Here is a 16,388-nt window from a genome sequence, read left to right as displayed (position 1 = left end):
GGAGTGAGGTTTATGAATTGTTTATTAAGCAGGGGTGTGGTTTATGAAGTGTTTATTAAGCAGGGGTGTGGTTTATGAAGTGTTTATTAAGCAGGGGTGTGGTTTATGAAGTGCCTATTAAGCAGGGGTGTGGTTTATGAAGTGCTTATTAAGCAGGAGTGAGGTTTATGGAGTGTTTATTAAGCAAGGGTGTGGTTTATGGAGTGTTTATTAAGCAGGAGTGAGGTTTATGAAATGTTTTTTAAGCAGGGGTGTGGTTTATGAAGTGTTTATTAAGCAGGGGTGTGGTTTATGAAGTGTTTATTAAGCAGGGGTGTGGTATATGAAGTGTTTATTAAGCAAGGGTGTGGTTTATGGAGTGTTTATTAAGCAGGAGTGAGGTTTATGAAGTGTTTATTAAGCTTGGATGTGGTTTATGAAGTGTTTATTAAGCAGGAGTGAGGTTTATGAAGTGTTTATTAAGCAGGAGTGAGGTTTATGAAGTGTTTATTAAGCAGGGGTGTGGTTTATGAAGTGTTTATTAAGCAGGGGTGTGGTTTATGAAGTGTTTATTAAGCAGGGGTGTGGTTTATGAAGTGTTTATTAAGCAGGGGTGAGGTTTATGAAGTGTTTATTAAGCAGGAGTGAGGTTTATGGAGTGTTTATTAAGCAGGGGTGTGGTTTATGGAGTGTTTATTAAGCAAGGGTGTGGTTTATGGAGTGTTTATTAAGCAGGAGTGAGGTTTATGAAGTGTTTATTAAGCAGGGGTGTGGTTTATGAAGTGTTTATTAAGCAGGGGTGTGGTTTATAAAGTGTTTATTAAGCAGGAGTGAGGTTTATGAAGTGTTTATTAAGCAGGGGTGTGGTTTATGAAGTGTTTATTAAGCAGGGGTGTGGTTTATGAAGTATTTATTAAGCAGGAGGGAGGTTTATGGAGTGTTTATTAAGCAGGGGTGTGGTTTATGGAGTGTTTATTAAGCAGGAGTGAGGTTCATGAAGTGTTTATTAAGCAGGAGTGAGGTTTATGAAGTGTTTATTAGGCAGGGGTGTCGTTTATGGCGTGTTTATTAAGCAGGAGTGTGGTTTATGAAGCGTTTATTAAGCAGGAGTGAGGTTTATGAAGCGTTTATTAAGCAGGAGTGAGGTTTATGAAGTGTTTATTAAGCAGGGGTGTGGTTTATGAAGTGTTTATTAAGCAGGGGTGTGGTTTATGAAGTGTTTATTAAGCAGGGGTGTGGTTTATGGAGTGTTTATTAAGCAGAGATGTGGTTTATGAAGTGTTTATTAAGCAGGGGTGAGGTTTATGAAGTGTTTATTAAGCAGGGGTGTGGTTTATGAAGTGTTTATTAAGCAGGGGTGTGGTTTATGAAATGTTTATTAAGCAGGGGTGTGGTTTATGAAGTGTTTATTAAGCATGAGTGTGGTTTATGAAGTGTTTATTAAGCAGGGGTGTGGTTTATGAAGTGTTTATTAAGCAGGGGTGTGTTTTATGAAGTGTTTATTAAGCAGGGGTGTGGTTTATGAAGTGTTTATTAAGCAGGGGTGTGGTTTATGAAGTGTTTATTAAGCAGGGGTATGTTTTATGAAGTGTTTATTGAGCAGGAGTGAGGTTTATGGAGTGTTTAGTTAAGCAGGAATGAGGTTTATGAAGTGTTTATTAAGCAGGGGTGTGGTTTATGAAGTGTTTATTAAGCAGGGGTGTGGTTTATGGAGTGTTTATTAAGCAGGGATGTGGTTTATGAAGTGTTTATTAAGCAGGGGTGAGGTTTATGAAGTGTTTATTAAGCAGGAGTGAGGTTTATGAAGTGTTTATTAAGCAGGGGTGTGGTTTATGAAGTGCTTATTAAGCAGGGGTGAGGTTTATGAAGTGTTTATTAAGCAGGAGTGAGGTTTATGGAGTGTTTATTAAGCATGGGTGTGGTTATGGAGTGTTTATTAAGCAAGGGTGTGGTTTATGGAGTGTTTATTAAGCAGGAGTGAGGTTTATGAAGTGTTTATTAAGCAGGGGTGTGGTTTATGAAGTGTTTATTAAGCAGGGGTGTGGTTTATGAAGTGTTTATTAAGCAGGGGTGTGGTATATGAAGTGTTTATTAAGCTGGGGTGTGGTTTATGGAGTGATTATTAAGCAGGGGTGTGGTTTGTGAAGTGTTTATTAAGCAAGGGTGAGGTTTATGAAGTGTTTATTAAGCAGGGGTGTGGTTTATGAAGTGTTTATTAAGCAGGGGTGTGGTTTATGAAGTGTTTATTAAGCAGGGGTGTGGTTTATGAAGTGTTTATTAAGCAGGGGTGTGGTTTATGAAGCATTTATTAAGCAGGGCTGTGGTTTATGAAGTGTTTATTAAGCAGGGGTGTGGTTTATGAAGTGTTTATTAAGCAGGGGTGTGGTTTATGAAGTGTTTATTAAGCAGGAGTGAGGTTTATGAAGTGTTTATTAAGCAGCAGTGAGGTTTATGAAGTGTTTATTAAGCAGGGGTGTGGTTTATGAAGTGTTTATTAAGCAGGGGTGTGGTTTATGAAGTGTGTGTTAAGCAGGGGTGTGGTTTATGAAGTGTTTATTAAGCAGGGGTGTGGTTTATGAAGTGTTTATTAAGCAGGAGTGTGGTTTATGAAGTGTTTATTAAGCAGGGGTGTGGTTTATGAAGTGTTTATTAAGCAGGAGTGAGGTTTATGGAGTGTTTATTAAGCAGGGGTGTGGTTTATGAAGTGTTTATTAAGCAGGAGTGTGGTTTATGAAGTGTTTATTAAGCAGGGGTGAGGTTTATGAAGCGTTTATTAAGGAGGGGTGTGGTTTATGAAGTGTGTATTAAGCAGGGGTGTGGTTTATGAAGTGTTTATTAAGCAGGAGTGAGGTTTATGGAGTGTTTATTAAGCAGGGGTGTGGTTTATGAATTGTTTATTAAGCAGGGGTGTGTTTTATGAAGTGTTTATTAAGCAGGAGTGTTGTTTATGAAGTGTTTATTAAGCAGGAGTGAGGTTTATGGAGTGTTTATTAAGCAGGGGTGTGGATTATGAAGTGTTTATTAAGCAGGGGTGTGGTTTATGAAGTGCTTATTAAGCAGGGGTGTGGTTTATGAAGTGTTTATTAAGCAGGGGTGTGGTTTATGAAGTGTGTATTAAGCAGGGGTGTGGTTTATGATGTGTTTTTAAGCAGGGGTGTGGTTTATGAAGCATTTATTAAGCAGGGGTCTGGTTTATGAAGTGTTTATTAAGCAGGAGTGTGGTTTATGAAGTGTTTATTAAGCAGCGGTGTGGTTTATGAAGTGTTTATTAAGCAGCGGTGTGGTTTATGAAGTGTTTATTAAGCAGGAGTGAGGTTTATGAAGTGTTTATTAAGCAGGATTGAGGTTTATGAAGTGTTTATTAAGCAGGGGTGTGGTTTATGAAGTGTTTATTAAGCAGGGGTGTGGTTTATGAAGTGTTTATTAAGCAGGGGTGAGGTTTATGAAGTGTTTATTAAGCAGGGGTGAGGTTTATGGAGTGTTTATTAAGCAGTAGTGAAGTTTATGATGTGTTTATTAAGCAGGAGTGAGGTTTATGAAGTGTTTATTAAACAGGGGTGTGGTTTATGAAGTGTTTATTAAGCAGGAGTGATGTTTATGGAGTGTTTATTAGGCAGGGGTGTGGTTTATGAAGTGTTTATTAAGCAGGAGTGAGGTTTATGAAGTGTTTATTAAGCAGGGGTGTGGTTTGTGAAGTGTTTATTAAGCAGGAGTGAGGTTTATGAAGTGTTTATTAAGCAGGAGTGAGGTTTATGAAGTGTTTATTAAGCAGGGGTGTGGTTTATGAAGTGTTTATTAAGTAGGGGTGTGGTTTATGAAGTGTTTATTAAGCAGGGGTGTGGTTTATGAAGTGTTTATTAAGCAGGGGTGTGGTTTATGAAGTGTTTATTAAGCAGGAGTGTGGTTTATGAAGTGTTTATTAGGCAGGGGTGTGGTTTATGAAGTGTTTATTAAGCAGGGGTGTGGTTTATGAAGTGTTTATTAAGCAGGAGTGAGGTTTATGGAGTGTTTATTAAGCAGGGGTGTGGTTTATGAAGTGTTTATTAAGCAGGAGTGTGGTTTATGAAGTGTTTATTAAGCAGGGGTGAGGTTTATGAAGTGTTTATTAAGCAGGGGTGTGGTTTATGAAGTGTGTATTAAGCAGGGGTGTGGTTTATGAAGTGTTTATTAAGCAGGAGTGAGGTTTATGAAGTGTTTATTAAGCAGGGGTGTGGTTTATGAAGTGTTTATTAAGCAGGGGTGTGTTTTATGAAGTGTTTATTAAGCAGGAGTGTGGTTTATGAAGTGTTTATTAAGCAGGAGTGAGGTTTATGGAGTGTTTATTAAGCAGGGGTGTGGTTTATGAAGTGTTTATTAAGCAGGCGTGTGGTTTATGAAGTGCTTATTAAGCAGGGGTGTGGTTTATGAAGTGTTTATTAAGCAGGGGTGTGGTTTATGAAGTGTGTATTAAGCAGGGGTGTGGTTTATGAAGTGTTTTTAAGCAGGGATGTGGTTTATGAAGCATTTATTAAGCAGGGGTCTGGTTTATGAAGTGTTTATTAAGCAGGAGTGTGGTTTATGAAGTGTTTATTAAGCAGGGGTGTGGTTTATGAAGTGTTTATTAAGCAGGGGTGAGGTTTATGGAGTGTTTATTAAGCAGGAGTGAGGTTTATGAAGTGTTTATTAAGCAGGGGTGTGCTTTATGGAGTGTTTATTAAGCAGGAGTGAGGTTTATGAAGTGTTTATTAAGCAGGAGTGAGGTTTATGAATTGTTTATTAAGCAGGGGTGTGGTTTATGAAGTGTTTATTAAGCAGGGGTGTGGTTTATGAAGTGTTTATTAAGCAGGGGTGTGGTTTATGAAGTGCCTATTAAGCAGGGGTGTGGTTTATGAAGTGCTTATTAAGCAGGAGTGAGGTTTATGGAGTGTTTATTAAGCAAGGGTGTGGTTTATGGAGTGTTTATTAAGCAGGAGTGAGGTTTATGAAATGTTTTTTAAGCAGGGGTGTGGTTTATGAAGTGTTTATTAAGCAGGGGTGTGGTATATGAAGTGTTTATTAAGCTGCGGTGTGGTTTATGGAGTGATTATTAAGCAGGGGTGTGGTTTGTGAAGTGTTTATTAAGCAAGGGTGAGGTTTATGAAGTGTTTATTAAGCATGGGTGTGGTTTATGAAGTGTTTATTAAGCAGGGGTGTGGTTTATGAAGTGTTTATTAAGCAGGGGTGTGGTTTATGAAGTGTTTATTAAGCAGGGGTGTGGTTTATGAAGCGTTTATTAAGCAGGGCTGTGGTTTATGAAGTGTTTATTAAGCAGGGGTGTGGTTTATGAAGTGTTTATTAAGCAGGGGTGTGGTTTATGAAGTATTTATTAAGCAGGAGTGAGGTTTATGGAGTGTTTATTAAGCAGGGGTGTGGTTTATGGAGTGTTTATTAAGCAGGAGTGAGGTTTATGAAGTGTTTATTAAGCAGGGGTCTGGTTTATGGAGTGTTTATTAAGCAGGAGTGAGGTTTATGAAGTGTTTATTAAGCAGGAGTGAGGTTTATGAAGTGTTTATTAAGCAGGAGTGAGGTTTATTAAGTGTTTATTAAGCAGGGGTGTGGTTTATGAAGTGTTTATTAAGCAGGAGTGAGGTTTATGGAGTGTTTATTAGGTAGGGGTGTGGTTTATGAAGTGTTTATTAAGCAGGAGTGAGGTTTATGAAGTGTTTATTAAGCAGGAGTGAGGTTTATGAAGTGTTTATTAAGCAGGGGTGTGGTTTATGAAGTGTTTATTAAGCAGGAGTGAGGTTTATGAAGTGTTTATTAAGCAGGAGTGAGGTTTATGAAGTGTTTATTAAGCAGGGGTGTGGTTTATGAAGTGTTTATTAAGCAGGGGTGTGGTTTATGAAGTGTTTATTAAGTAGGGGTGTGGTTTATGAAGTGTTTATTAAGCAGGGGTGTGGTTTATGAAGTGTTTATTAAGCAGGGGTGTGGTTTATTAAGTGTTTATTAAGCAGGGGTGAGGTTTATGAAGTGTTTATTAAGCAGGAGTGAGGTTTATTGAGTGTTTATTAAGCAGGGGTGTGGTTTATGGAGTGTTTATTAAGCAAGGGTGTGGTTTATGGAGTGTTTATTAAGCAGGAGTGAGGTTTATGAAGTGTTTATTAAGCTTGGATGTGGTTTATGAAGTGTTTATTAAGCAGGAGTGAGGTTTATGAAGTGTTTATTAAGCAGGAGTGAGGTTTATGAAGTGTTTATTAAGCAGGGGTGTGGTTTATGAAGTGTTTATTAAGCAGGGGTGTGGTTTATGAAGTGTTTATTAAGCAGGGGTGTGGTTTATGAAGTGTTTATTAAGCAGGGGTGTGGTTTATGAAGTGCTTATTAAGCAGGGGTGTGGTTTATGAAGTGTTTATTAAGCAGGGGTGAGGTTTATGAAGTGTTTATTAAGCAGGAGTGAGGTTTATGGAGTGTTTATTAAGCAGGGGTGTGGTTTATGGAGTGTTTATTAAGCAAGGGTGTGGTTTATGGAGTGTTTATTAAGCAGGAGTGAGGTTTATGAAGTGTTTATTAAGCAGGGGTGTGGTTTATGAAGTGTTTATTAAGCAGGAGTGAGGTTTATGGAGTGTTTATTAGGTAGGGGTGTGGTTTATGAAGTGTTTATTAAGCAGGAGTGAGGTTTATGAAGTGTTTATTAAGCAGGAGTGAGGTTTATGAAGTGTTTATTAAGCAGGGGTGTGGTTTATGAAGTGTTTATTAAGCAGGAGTGAGGTTTATGAAGTGTTTATTAAGCAGGAGTGAGGTTTATGAAGTGTTTATTAAGCAGGGGTGTGGTTTATGAAGTGTTTATTAAGCAGGGGTGTGGTTTATGAAGTGTTTATTAAGTAGGGGTGTGGTTTATGAAGTAGGGGTGTGGTTTATGAAGTGTTTATTAAGCAGGGGTGTGGTTTATTAAGTGTTTATTAAGCAGGGGTGAGGTTTATGAAGTGTTTATTAAGCAGGAGTGAGGTTTATTGAGTGTTTATTAAGCAGGGGTGTGGTTTATGGAGTGTTTATTAAGCAAGGGTGTGGTTTATGGAGTGTTTATTAAGCAGGAGTGAGGTTTATGAAGTGTTTATTAAGCTTGGATGTGGTTTATGAAGTGTTTATTAAGCAGGAGTGAGGTTTATGAAGTGTTTATTAAGCAGGAGTGAGGTTTATGAAGTGTTTATTAAGCAGGGGTGTGGTTTATGAAGTGTTTATTAAGCAGGGGTGTGGTTTATGAAGTGTTTATTAAGCAGGGGTGTGGTTTATGAAGTGTTTATTAAGCAGGGGTGTGGTTTATGAAGTGCTTATTAAGCAGGGGTGTGGTTTATGAAGTGTTTATTAAGCAGGGGTGAGGTTTATGAAGTGTTTATTAAGCAGGAGTGAGGTTTATGGAGTGTTTATTAAGCAGGGGTGTGGTTTATGGAGTGTTTATTAAGCAAGGGTGTGGTTTATGGAGTGTTTATTAAGCAGGAGTGAGGTTTATGAAGTGTTTATTAAGCAGGGGTGTGGTTTATGAAGTGTTTATTAAGCAGGGGTGTGGTTTATAAAGTGTTTATTAAGCAGGAGTGAGGTTTATGAAGTGTTTATTAAGCAGGGGTGTGGTTTATGAAGTGTTTATTAAGCAGGGGTGTGGTTTATGGAGTGTTTATTAAGCAGGGATGTGGTTTATGAAGTGTTTATTAAGCAGGGGTGAGGTTTATGAAGTGTTTATTAAGCAGGAGTGAGGTTTATGAAGTGTTTATTAAGCAGGGGTGTGGTTTATGAAGTGCTTATTAAGCAGGGGTGAGGTTTATGAAGTGTTTATTAAGCAGGAGTGAGGTTTATGGAGTGTTTATTAAGCATGGGTGTGGTTATGGAGTGTTTATTAAGCAAGGGTGTGGTTTATGGAGTGTTTATTAAGCAGGAGTGAGGTTTATGAAGTGTTTATTAAGCAGGGGTGTGGTTTATGAAGTGTTTATTAAGCAGGGGTGTGGTTTATGAAGTGTTTATTAAGCAGGGGTGTGGTATATGAAGTGTTTATTAAGCTGGGGTGTGGTTTATGGAGTGATTATTAAGCAGGGGTGTGGTTTGTGAAGTGTTTATTAAGCAAGGGTGAGGTTTATGAAGTGTTTATTAAGCAGGGGTGTGGTTTATGAAGTGTTTATTAAGCAGGGGTGTGGTTTATGAAGTGTTTATTAAGCAGGGGTGTGGTTTATGAAGTGTTTATTAAGCAGGGGTGTGGTTTATGAAGCATTTATTAAGCAGGGCTGTGGTTTATGAAGTGTTTATTAAGCAGGGGTGTGGTTTATGAAGTGTTTATTAAGCAGGGGTGTGGTTTATGAAGTGTTTATTAAGCAGGAGTGAGGTTTATGAAGTGTTTATTAAGCAGCAGTGAGGTTTATGAAGTGTTTATTAAGCAGGGGTGTGGTTTATGAAGTGTTTATTAAGCAGGGGTGTGGTTTATGAAGTGTGTGTTAAGCAGGGGTGTGGTTTATGAAGTGTTTATTAAGCAGGGGTGTGGTTTATGAAGTGTTTATTAAGCAGGAGTGTGGTTTATGAAGTGTTTATTAAGCAGGGGTGTGGTTTATGAAGTGTTTATTAAGCAGGAGTGAGGTTTATGGAGTGTTTATTAAGCAGGGGTGTGGTTTATGAAGTGTTTATTAAGCAGGAGTGTGGTTTATGAAGTGTTTATTAAGCAGGGGTGAGGTTTATGAAGCGTTTATTAAGGAGGGGTGTGGTTTATGAAGTGTGTATTAAGCAGGGGTGTGGTTTATGAAGTGTTTATTAAGCAGGAGTGAGGTTTATGGAGTGTTTATTAAGCAGGGGTGTGGTTTATGAATTGTTTATTAAGCAGGGGTGTGTTTTATGAAGTGTTTATTAAGCAGGAGTGTTGTTTATGAAGTGTTTATTAAGCAGGAGTGAGGTTTATGGAGTGTTTATTAAGCAGGGGTGTGGATTATGAAGTGTTTATTAAGCAGGGGTGTGGTTTATGAAGTGCTTATTAAGCAGGGGTGTGGTTTATGAAGTGTTTATTAAGCAGGGGTGTGGTTTATGAAGTGTGTATTAAGCAGGGGTGTGGTTTATGATGTGTTTTTAAGCAGGGGTGTGGTTTATGAAGCATTTATTAAGCAGGGGTCTGGTTTATGAAGTGTTTATTAAGCAGGAGTGTGGTTTATGAAGTGTTTATTAAGCAGCGGTGTGGTTTATGAAGTGTTTATTAAGCAGCGGTGTGGTTTATGAAGTGTTTATTAAGCAGGGGTGAGGTTTATGAAGTGTTTATTAAGCAGGAGTGAGGTTTATGAAGTGTTTATTAAGCAGGGGTGTGGTTTATGAAGTGCTTATTAAGCAGGGGTGAGGTTTATGAAGTGTTTATTAAGCAGGAGTGAGGTTTATGGAGTGTTTATTAAGCATGGGTGTGGTTATGGAGTGTTTATTAAGCAAGGGTGTGGTTTATGGAGTGTTTATTAAGCAGGAGTGAGGTTTATGAAGTGTTTATTAAGCAGGGGTGTGGTTTATGAAGTGTTTATTAAGCAGGGGTGTGGTTTATGAAGTGTTTATTAAGCAGGGGTGTGGTATATGAAGTGTTTATTAAGCTGGGGTGTGGTTTATGGAGTGATTATTAAGCAGGGGTGTGGTTTGTGAAGTGTTTATTAAGCAAGGGTGAGGTTTATGAAGTGTTTATTAAGCAGGGGTGTGGTTTATGAAGTGTTTATTAAGCAGGGGTGTGGTTTATGAAGTGTTTATTAAGCAGGGGTGTGGTTTATGAAGTGTTTATTAAGCAGGGGTGTGGTTTATGAAGCATTTATTAAGCAGGGCTGTGGTTTATGAAGTGTTTATTAAGCAGGGGTGTGGTTTATGAAGTGTTTATTAAGCAGGGGTGTGGTTTATGAAGTGTTTATTAAGCAGGAGTGAGGTTTATGAAGTGTTTATTAAGCAGCAGTGAGGTTTATGAAGTGTTTATTAAGCAGGGGTGTGGTTTATGAAGTGTTTATTAAGCAGGGGTGTGGTTTATGAAGTGTGTGTTAAGCAGGGGTGTGGTTTATGAAGTGTTTATTAAGCAGGGGTGTGGTTTATGAAGTGTTTATTAAGCAGGAGTGTGGTTTATGAAGTGTTTATTAAGCAGGGGTGTGGTTTATGAAGTGTTTATTAAGCAGGAGTGAGGTTTATGGAGTGTTTATTAAGCAGGGGTGTGGTTTATGAAGTGTTTATTAAGCAGGAGTGTGGTTTATGAAGTGTTTATTAAGCAGGGGTGAGGTTTATGAAGCGTTTATTAAGGAGGGGTGTGGTTTATGAAGTGTGTATTAAGCAGGGGTGTGGTTTATGAAGTGTTTATTAAGCAGGAGTGAGGTTTATGGAGTGTTTATTAAGCAGGGGTGTGGTTTATGAATTGTTTATTAAGCAGGGGTGTGTTTTATGAAGTGTTTATTAAGCAGGAGTGTTGTTTATGAAGTGTTTATTAAGCAGGAGTGAGGTTTATGGAGTGTTTATTAAGCAGGGGTGTGGATTATGAAGTGTTTATTAAGCAGGGGTGTGGTTTATGAAGTGCTTATTAAGCAGGGGTGTGGTTTATGAAGTGTTTATTAAGCAGGGGTGTGGTTTATGAAGTGTGTATTAAGCAGGGGTGTGGTTTATGATGTGTTTTTAAGCAGGGGTGTGGTTTATGAAGCATTTATTAAGCAGGGGTCTGGTTTATGAAGTGTTTATTAAGCAGGAGTGTGGTTTATGAAGTGTTTATTAAGCAGCGGTGTGGTTTATGAAGTGTTTATTAAGCAGCGGTGTGGTTTATGAAGTGTTTATTAAGCAGGAGTGAGGTTTATGAAGTGTTTATTAAGCAGGATTGAGGTTTATGAAGTGTTTATTAAGCAGGGGTGTGGTTTATGAAGTGTTTATTAAGCAGGGGTGTGGTTTATGAAGTGTTTATTAAGCAGGGGTGAGGTTTATGAAGTGTTTATTAAGCAGGGGTGAGGTTTATGGAGTGTTTATTAAGCAGTAGTGAAGTTTATGATGTGTTTATTAAGCAGGAGTGAGGTTTATGAAGTGTTTATTAAACAGGGGTGTGGTTTATGAAGTGTTTATTAAGCAGGAGTGATGTTTATGGAGTGTTTATTAGGCAGGGGTGTGGTTTATGAAGTGTTTATTAAGCAGGAGTGAGGTTTATGAAGTGTTTATTAAGCAGGGGTGTGGTTTGTGAAGTGTTTATTAAGCAGGAGTGAGGTTTATGAAGTGTTTATTAAGCAGGAGTGAGGTTTATGAAGTGTTTATTAAGCAGGGGTGTGGTTTATGAAGTGTTTATTAAGTAGGGGTGTGGTTTATGAAGTGTTTATTAAGCAGGGGTGTGGTTTATGAAGTGTTTATAAAGCAGGGGTGTGGTTTATGAAGTGTTTATTAAGCAGGAGTGTGGTTTATGAAGTGTTTATTAGGCAGGGGTGTGGTTTATGAAGTGTTTATTAAGCAGGGGTGTGGTTTATGAAGTGTTTATTAAGCAGGAGTGAGGTTTATGGAGTGTTTATTAAGCAGGGGTGTGGTTTATGAAGTGTTTATTAAGCAGGAGTGTGGTTTATGAAGTGTTTATTAAGCAGGGGTGAGGTTTATGAAGTGTTTATTAAGCAGGGGTGTGGTTTATGAAGTGTGTATTAAGCAGGGGTGTGGTTTATGAAGTGTTTATTAAGCAGGAGTGAGGTTTATGAAGTGTTTATTAAGCAGGGGTGTGGTTTATGAAGTGTTTATTAAGCAGGGGTGTGTTTTATGAAGTGTTTATTAAGCAGGAGTGTGGTTTATGAAGTGTTTATTAAGCAGGAGTGAGGTTTATGGAGTGTTTATTAAGCAGGGGTGTGGTTTATGAAGTGTTTATTAAGCAGGCGTGTGGTTTATGAAGTGCTTATTAAGCAGGGGTGTGGTTTATGAAGTGTTTATTAAGCAGGGGTGTGGTTTATGAAGTGTGTATTAAGCAGGGGTGTGGTTTATGAAGTGTTTTTAAGCAGGGATGTGGTTTATGAAGCATTTATTAAGCAGGGGTCTGGTTTATGAAGTGTTTATTAAGCAGGAGTGTGGTTTATGAAGTGTTTATTAAGCAGGGGTGTGGTTTATGAAGTGTTTATTAAGCAGGGGTGAGGTTTATGGAGTGTTTATTAAGCAGGAGTGAGGTTTATGAAGTGTTTATTAAGCAGGGGTGTGCTTTATGGAGTGTTTATTAAGCAGGAGTGAGGTTTATGAAGTGTTTATTAAGCAGGAGTGAGGTTTATGAATTGTTTATTAAGCAGGGGTGTGGTTTATGAAGTGTTTATTAAGCAGGGGTGTGGTTTATGAAGTGTTTATTAAGCAGGGGTGTGGTTTATGAAGTGCCTATTAAGCAGGGGTGTGGTTTATGAAGTGCTTATTAAGCAGGAGTGAGGTTTATGGAGTGTTTATTAAGCAAGGGTGTGGTTTATGGAGTGTTTATTAAGCAGGAGTGAGGTTTATGAAATGTTTTTTAAGCAGGGGTGTGGTTTATGAAGTGTTTATTAAGCAGGGGTGTGGTATATGAAGTGTTTATTAAGCTGGGGTGTGGTTTATGGAGTGATTATTAAGCAGGGGTGTGGTTTGTGAAGTGTTTATTAAGCAAGGGTGAGGTTTATGAAGTGTTTATTAAGCATGGGTGTGGTTTATGAAGTGTTTATTAAGCAGGGGTGTGGTTTATGAAGTGTTTATTAAGCAGGGGTGTGGTTTATGAAGTGTTTATTAAGCAGGGGTGTGGTTTATGAAGCGTTTATTAAGCAGGGCTGTGGTTTATGAAGTGTTTATTAAGCAGGGGTGTGGTTTATGAAGTGTTTATTAAGCAGGGGTGTGGTTTATGAAGTATTTATTAAGCAGGAGTGAGGTTTATGGAGTGTTTATTAAGCAGGGGTGTGGTTTATGGAGTGTTTATTAAGCAGGAGTGAGGTTTATGAAGTGTTTATTAAGCAGGGGTCTGGTTTATGGAGTGTTTATTAAGCAGGAGTGAGGTTTATGAAGTGTTTATTAAGCAGGAGTGAGGTTTATGAAGTGTTTATTAAGCAGGAGTGAGGTTTATTAAGTGTTTATTAAGCAGGGGTGTGGTTTATGAAGTGTTTATTAAGCAGGAGTGAGGTTTATGGAGTGTTTATTAGGTAGGGGTGTGGTTTATGAAGTGTTTATTAAGCAGGAGTGAGGTTTATGAAGTGTTTATTAAGCAGGAGTGAGGTTTATGAAGTGTTTATTAAGCAGGGGTGTGGTTTATGAAGTGTTTATTAAGCAGGAGTGAGGTTTATGAAGTGTTTATTAAGCAGGAGTGAGGTTTATGAAGTGTTTATTAAGCAGGGGTGTGGTTTATGAAGTGTTTATTAAGCAGGGGTGTGGTTTATGAAGTGTTTATTAAGTAGGGGTGTGGTTTATGAAGTGTTTATTAAGCAGGGGTGTGGTTTATGAAGTGTTTATTAAGCAGGGGTGTGGTTTATTAAGTGTTTATTAAGCAGGGGTGAGGTTTATGAAGTGTTTATTAAGCAGGAGTGAGGTTTATTGAGTGTTTATTAAGCAGGGGTGTGGTTTATGGAGTGTTTATTAAGCAAGGGTGTGGTTTATGGAGTGTTTATTAAGCAGGAGTGAGGTTTATGAAGTGTTTATTAAGCTTGGATGTGGTTTATGAAGTGTTTATTAAGCAGGAGTGAGGTTTATGAAGTGTTTATTAAGCAGGAGTGAGGTTTATGAAGTGTTTATTAAGCAGGGGTGTGGTTTATGAAGTGTTTATTAAGCAGGGGTGTGGTTTATGAAGTGTTTATTAAGCAGGGGTGTGGTTTATGAAGTGTTTATTAAGCAGGGGTGTGGTTTATGAAGTGCTTATTAAGCAGGGGTGTGGTTTATGAAGTGTTTATTAAGCAGGGGTGAGGTTTATGAAGTGTTTATTAAGCAGGAGTGAGGTTTATGGAGTGTTTATTAAGCAGGGGTGTGGTTTATGGAGTGTTTATTAAGCAAGGGTGTGGTTTATGGAGTGTTTATTAAGCAGGAGTGAGGTTTATGAAGTGTTTATTAAGCAGGGGTGTGGTTTATGAAGTGTTTATTAAGCAGGAGTGAGGTTTATGGAGTGTTTATTAGGTAGGGGTGTGGTTTATGAAGTGTTTATTAAGCAGGAGTGAGGTTTATGAAGTGTTTATTAAGCAGGAGTGAGGTTTATGAAGTGTTTATTAAGCAGGGGTGTGGTTTATGAAGTGTTTATTAAGCAGGAGTGAGGTTTATGAAGTGTTTATTAAGCAGGAGTGAGGTTTATGAAGTGTTTATTAAGCAGGGGTGTGGTTTATGAAGTGTTTATTAAGCAGGGGTGTGGTTTATGAAGTGTTTATTAAGTAGGGGTGTGGTTTATGAAGTAGGGGTGTGGTTTATGAAGTGTTTATTAAGCAGGGGTGTGGTTTATTAAGTGTTTATTAAGCAGGGGTGAGGTTTATGAAGTGTTTATTAAGCAGGAGTGAGGTTTATTGAGTGTTTATTAAGCAGGGGTGTGGTTTATGGAGTGTTTATTAAGCAAGGGTGTGGTTTATGGAGTGTTTATTAAGCAGGAGTGAGGTTTATGAAGTGTTTATTAAGCTTGGATGTGGTTTATGAAGTGTTTATTAAGCAGGAGTGAGGTTTATGAAGTGTTTATTAAGCAGGAGTGAGGTTTATGAAGTGTTTATTAAGCAGGGGTGTGGTTTATGAAGTGTTTATTAAGCAGGGGTGTGGTTTATGAAGTGTTTATTAAGCAGGGGTGTGGTTTATGAAGTGTTTATTAAGCAGGGGTGTGGTTTATGAAGTGCTTATTAAGCAGGGGTGTGGTTTATGAAGTGTTTATTAAGCAGGGGTGAGGTTTATGAAGTGTTTATTAAGCAGGAGTGAGGTTTATGGAGTGTTTATTAAGCAGGGGTGTGGTTTATGGAGTGTTTATTAAGCAAGGGTGTGGTTTATGGAGTGTTTATTAAGCAGGAGTGAGGTTTATGAAGTGTTTATTAAGCAGGGGTGTGGTTTATGAAGTGTTTATTAAGCAGGGGTGTGGTTTATAAAGTGTTTATTAAGCAGGAGTGAGGTTTATGAAGTGTTTATTAAGCAGGGGTGTGGTTTATGAAGTGTTTATTAAGCAGGGGTGTGGTTTATGGAGTGTTTATTAAGCAGGGATGTGGTTTATGAAGTGTTTATTAAGCAGGGGTGAGGTTTATGAAGTGTTTATTAAGCAGGAGTGAGGTTTATGAAGTGTTTATTAAGCAGGGGTGTGGTTTATGAAGTGCTTATTAAGCAGGGGTGAGGTTTATGAAGTGTTTATTAAGCAGGAGTGAGGTTTATGGAGTGTTTATTAAGCATGGGTGTGGTTATGGAGTGTTTATTAAGCAAGGGTGTGGTTTATGGAGTGTTTATTAAGCAGGAGTGAGGTTTATGAAGTGTTTATTAAGCAGGGGTGTGGTTTATGAAGTGTTTATTAAGCAGGGGTGTGGTTTATGAAGTGTTTATTAAGCAGGGGTGTGGTATATGAAGTGTTTATTAAGCTGGGGTGTGGTTTATGGAGTGATTATTAAGCAGGGGTGTGGTTTGTGAAGTGTTTATTAAGCAAGGGTGAGGTTTATGAAGTGTTTATTAAGCAGGGGTGTGGTTTATGAAGTGTTTATTAAGCAGGGGTGTGGTTTATGAAGTGTTTATTAAGCAGGGGTGTGGTTTATGAAGTGTTTATTAACCGGGGGTGTGGTTTATGAAGCATTTATTAAGCAGGGCTGTGGTTTATGAAGTGTTTATTAAGCAGGGGTGTGGTTTATGAAGTGTTTATTAAGCAGGGGTGTGGTTTATGAAGTGTTTATTAAGCAGGAGTGAGGTTTATGAAGTGTTTATTAAGCAGCAGTGAGGTTTATGAAGTGTTTATTAAGCAGGGGTGTGGTTTATGAAGTGTTTATTAAGCAGGGGTGTGGTTTATGAAGTGTGTGTTAAGCAGGGGTGTGGTTTATGAAGTGTTTATTAAGCAGGGGTGTGGTTTATGAAGTGTTTATTAAGCAGGAGTGTGGTTTATGAAGTGTTTATTAAGCAGGGGTGTGGTTTATGAAGTGTTTATTAAGCAGGAGTGAGGTTTATGGAGTGTTTATTAAGCAGGGGTGTGGTTTATGAAGTGTTTATTAAGCAGGAGTGTGGTTTATGAAGTGTTTATTAAGCAGGGGTGAGGTTTATGAAGCGTTTATTAAGGAGGGGTGTGGTTTATGAAGTGTGTATTAAGCAGGGGTGTGGTTTATGAAGTGTTTATTAAGCAGGAGTGAGGTTTATGGAGTGTTTATTAAGCAGGGGTGTGGTTTATGAATTGTTTATTAAGCAGGGGTGTGTTTTATGAAGTGTTTATTAAGCAGGAGTGTTGTTTATGAAGTGTTTATTAAGCAGGAGTGAGGTTTATGGAGTGTTTATTAAGCAGGGGTGTGGATTATGAAGTGTTTATTAAGCAGGGGTGTGGTTTATGAAGT

The sequence above is a fragment of the Phyllobates terribilis genome, unplaced genomic scaffold (assembly GCF_046119375.1).
Source record: "Phyllobates terribilis strain yellow unplaced genomic scaffold, ASM4611937v1 Scaffold_3__8_contigs__length_932513732, whole genome shotgun sequence".
Classification (NCBI taxonomy): Eukaryota; Metazoa; Chordata; class Amphibia; order Anura; family Dendrobatidae; genus Phyllobates; species Phyllobates terribilis.
Note: the sequence above shows the minus strand (reverse complement) of the source record.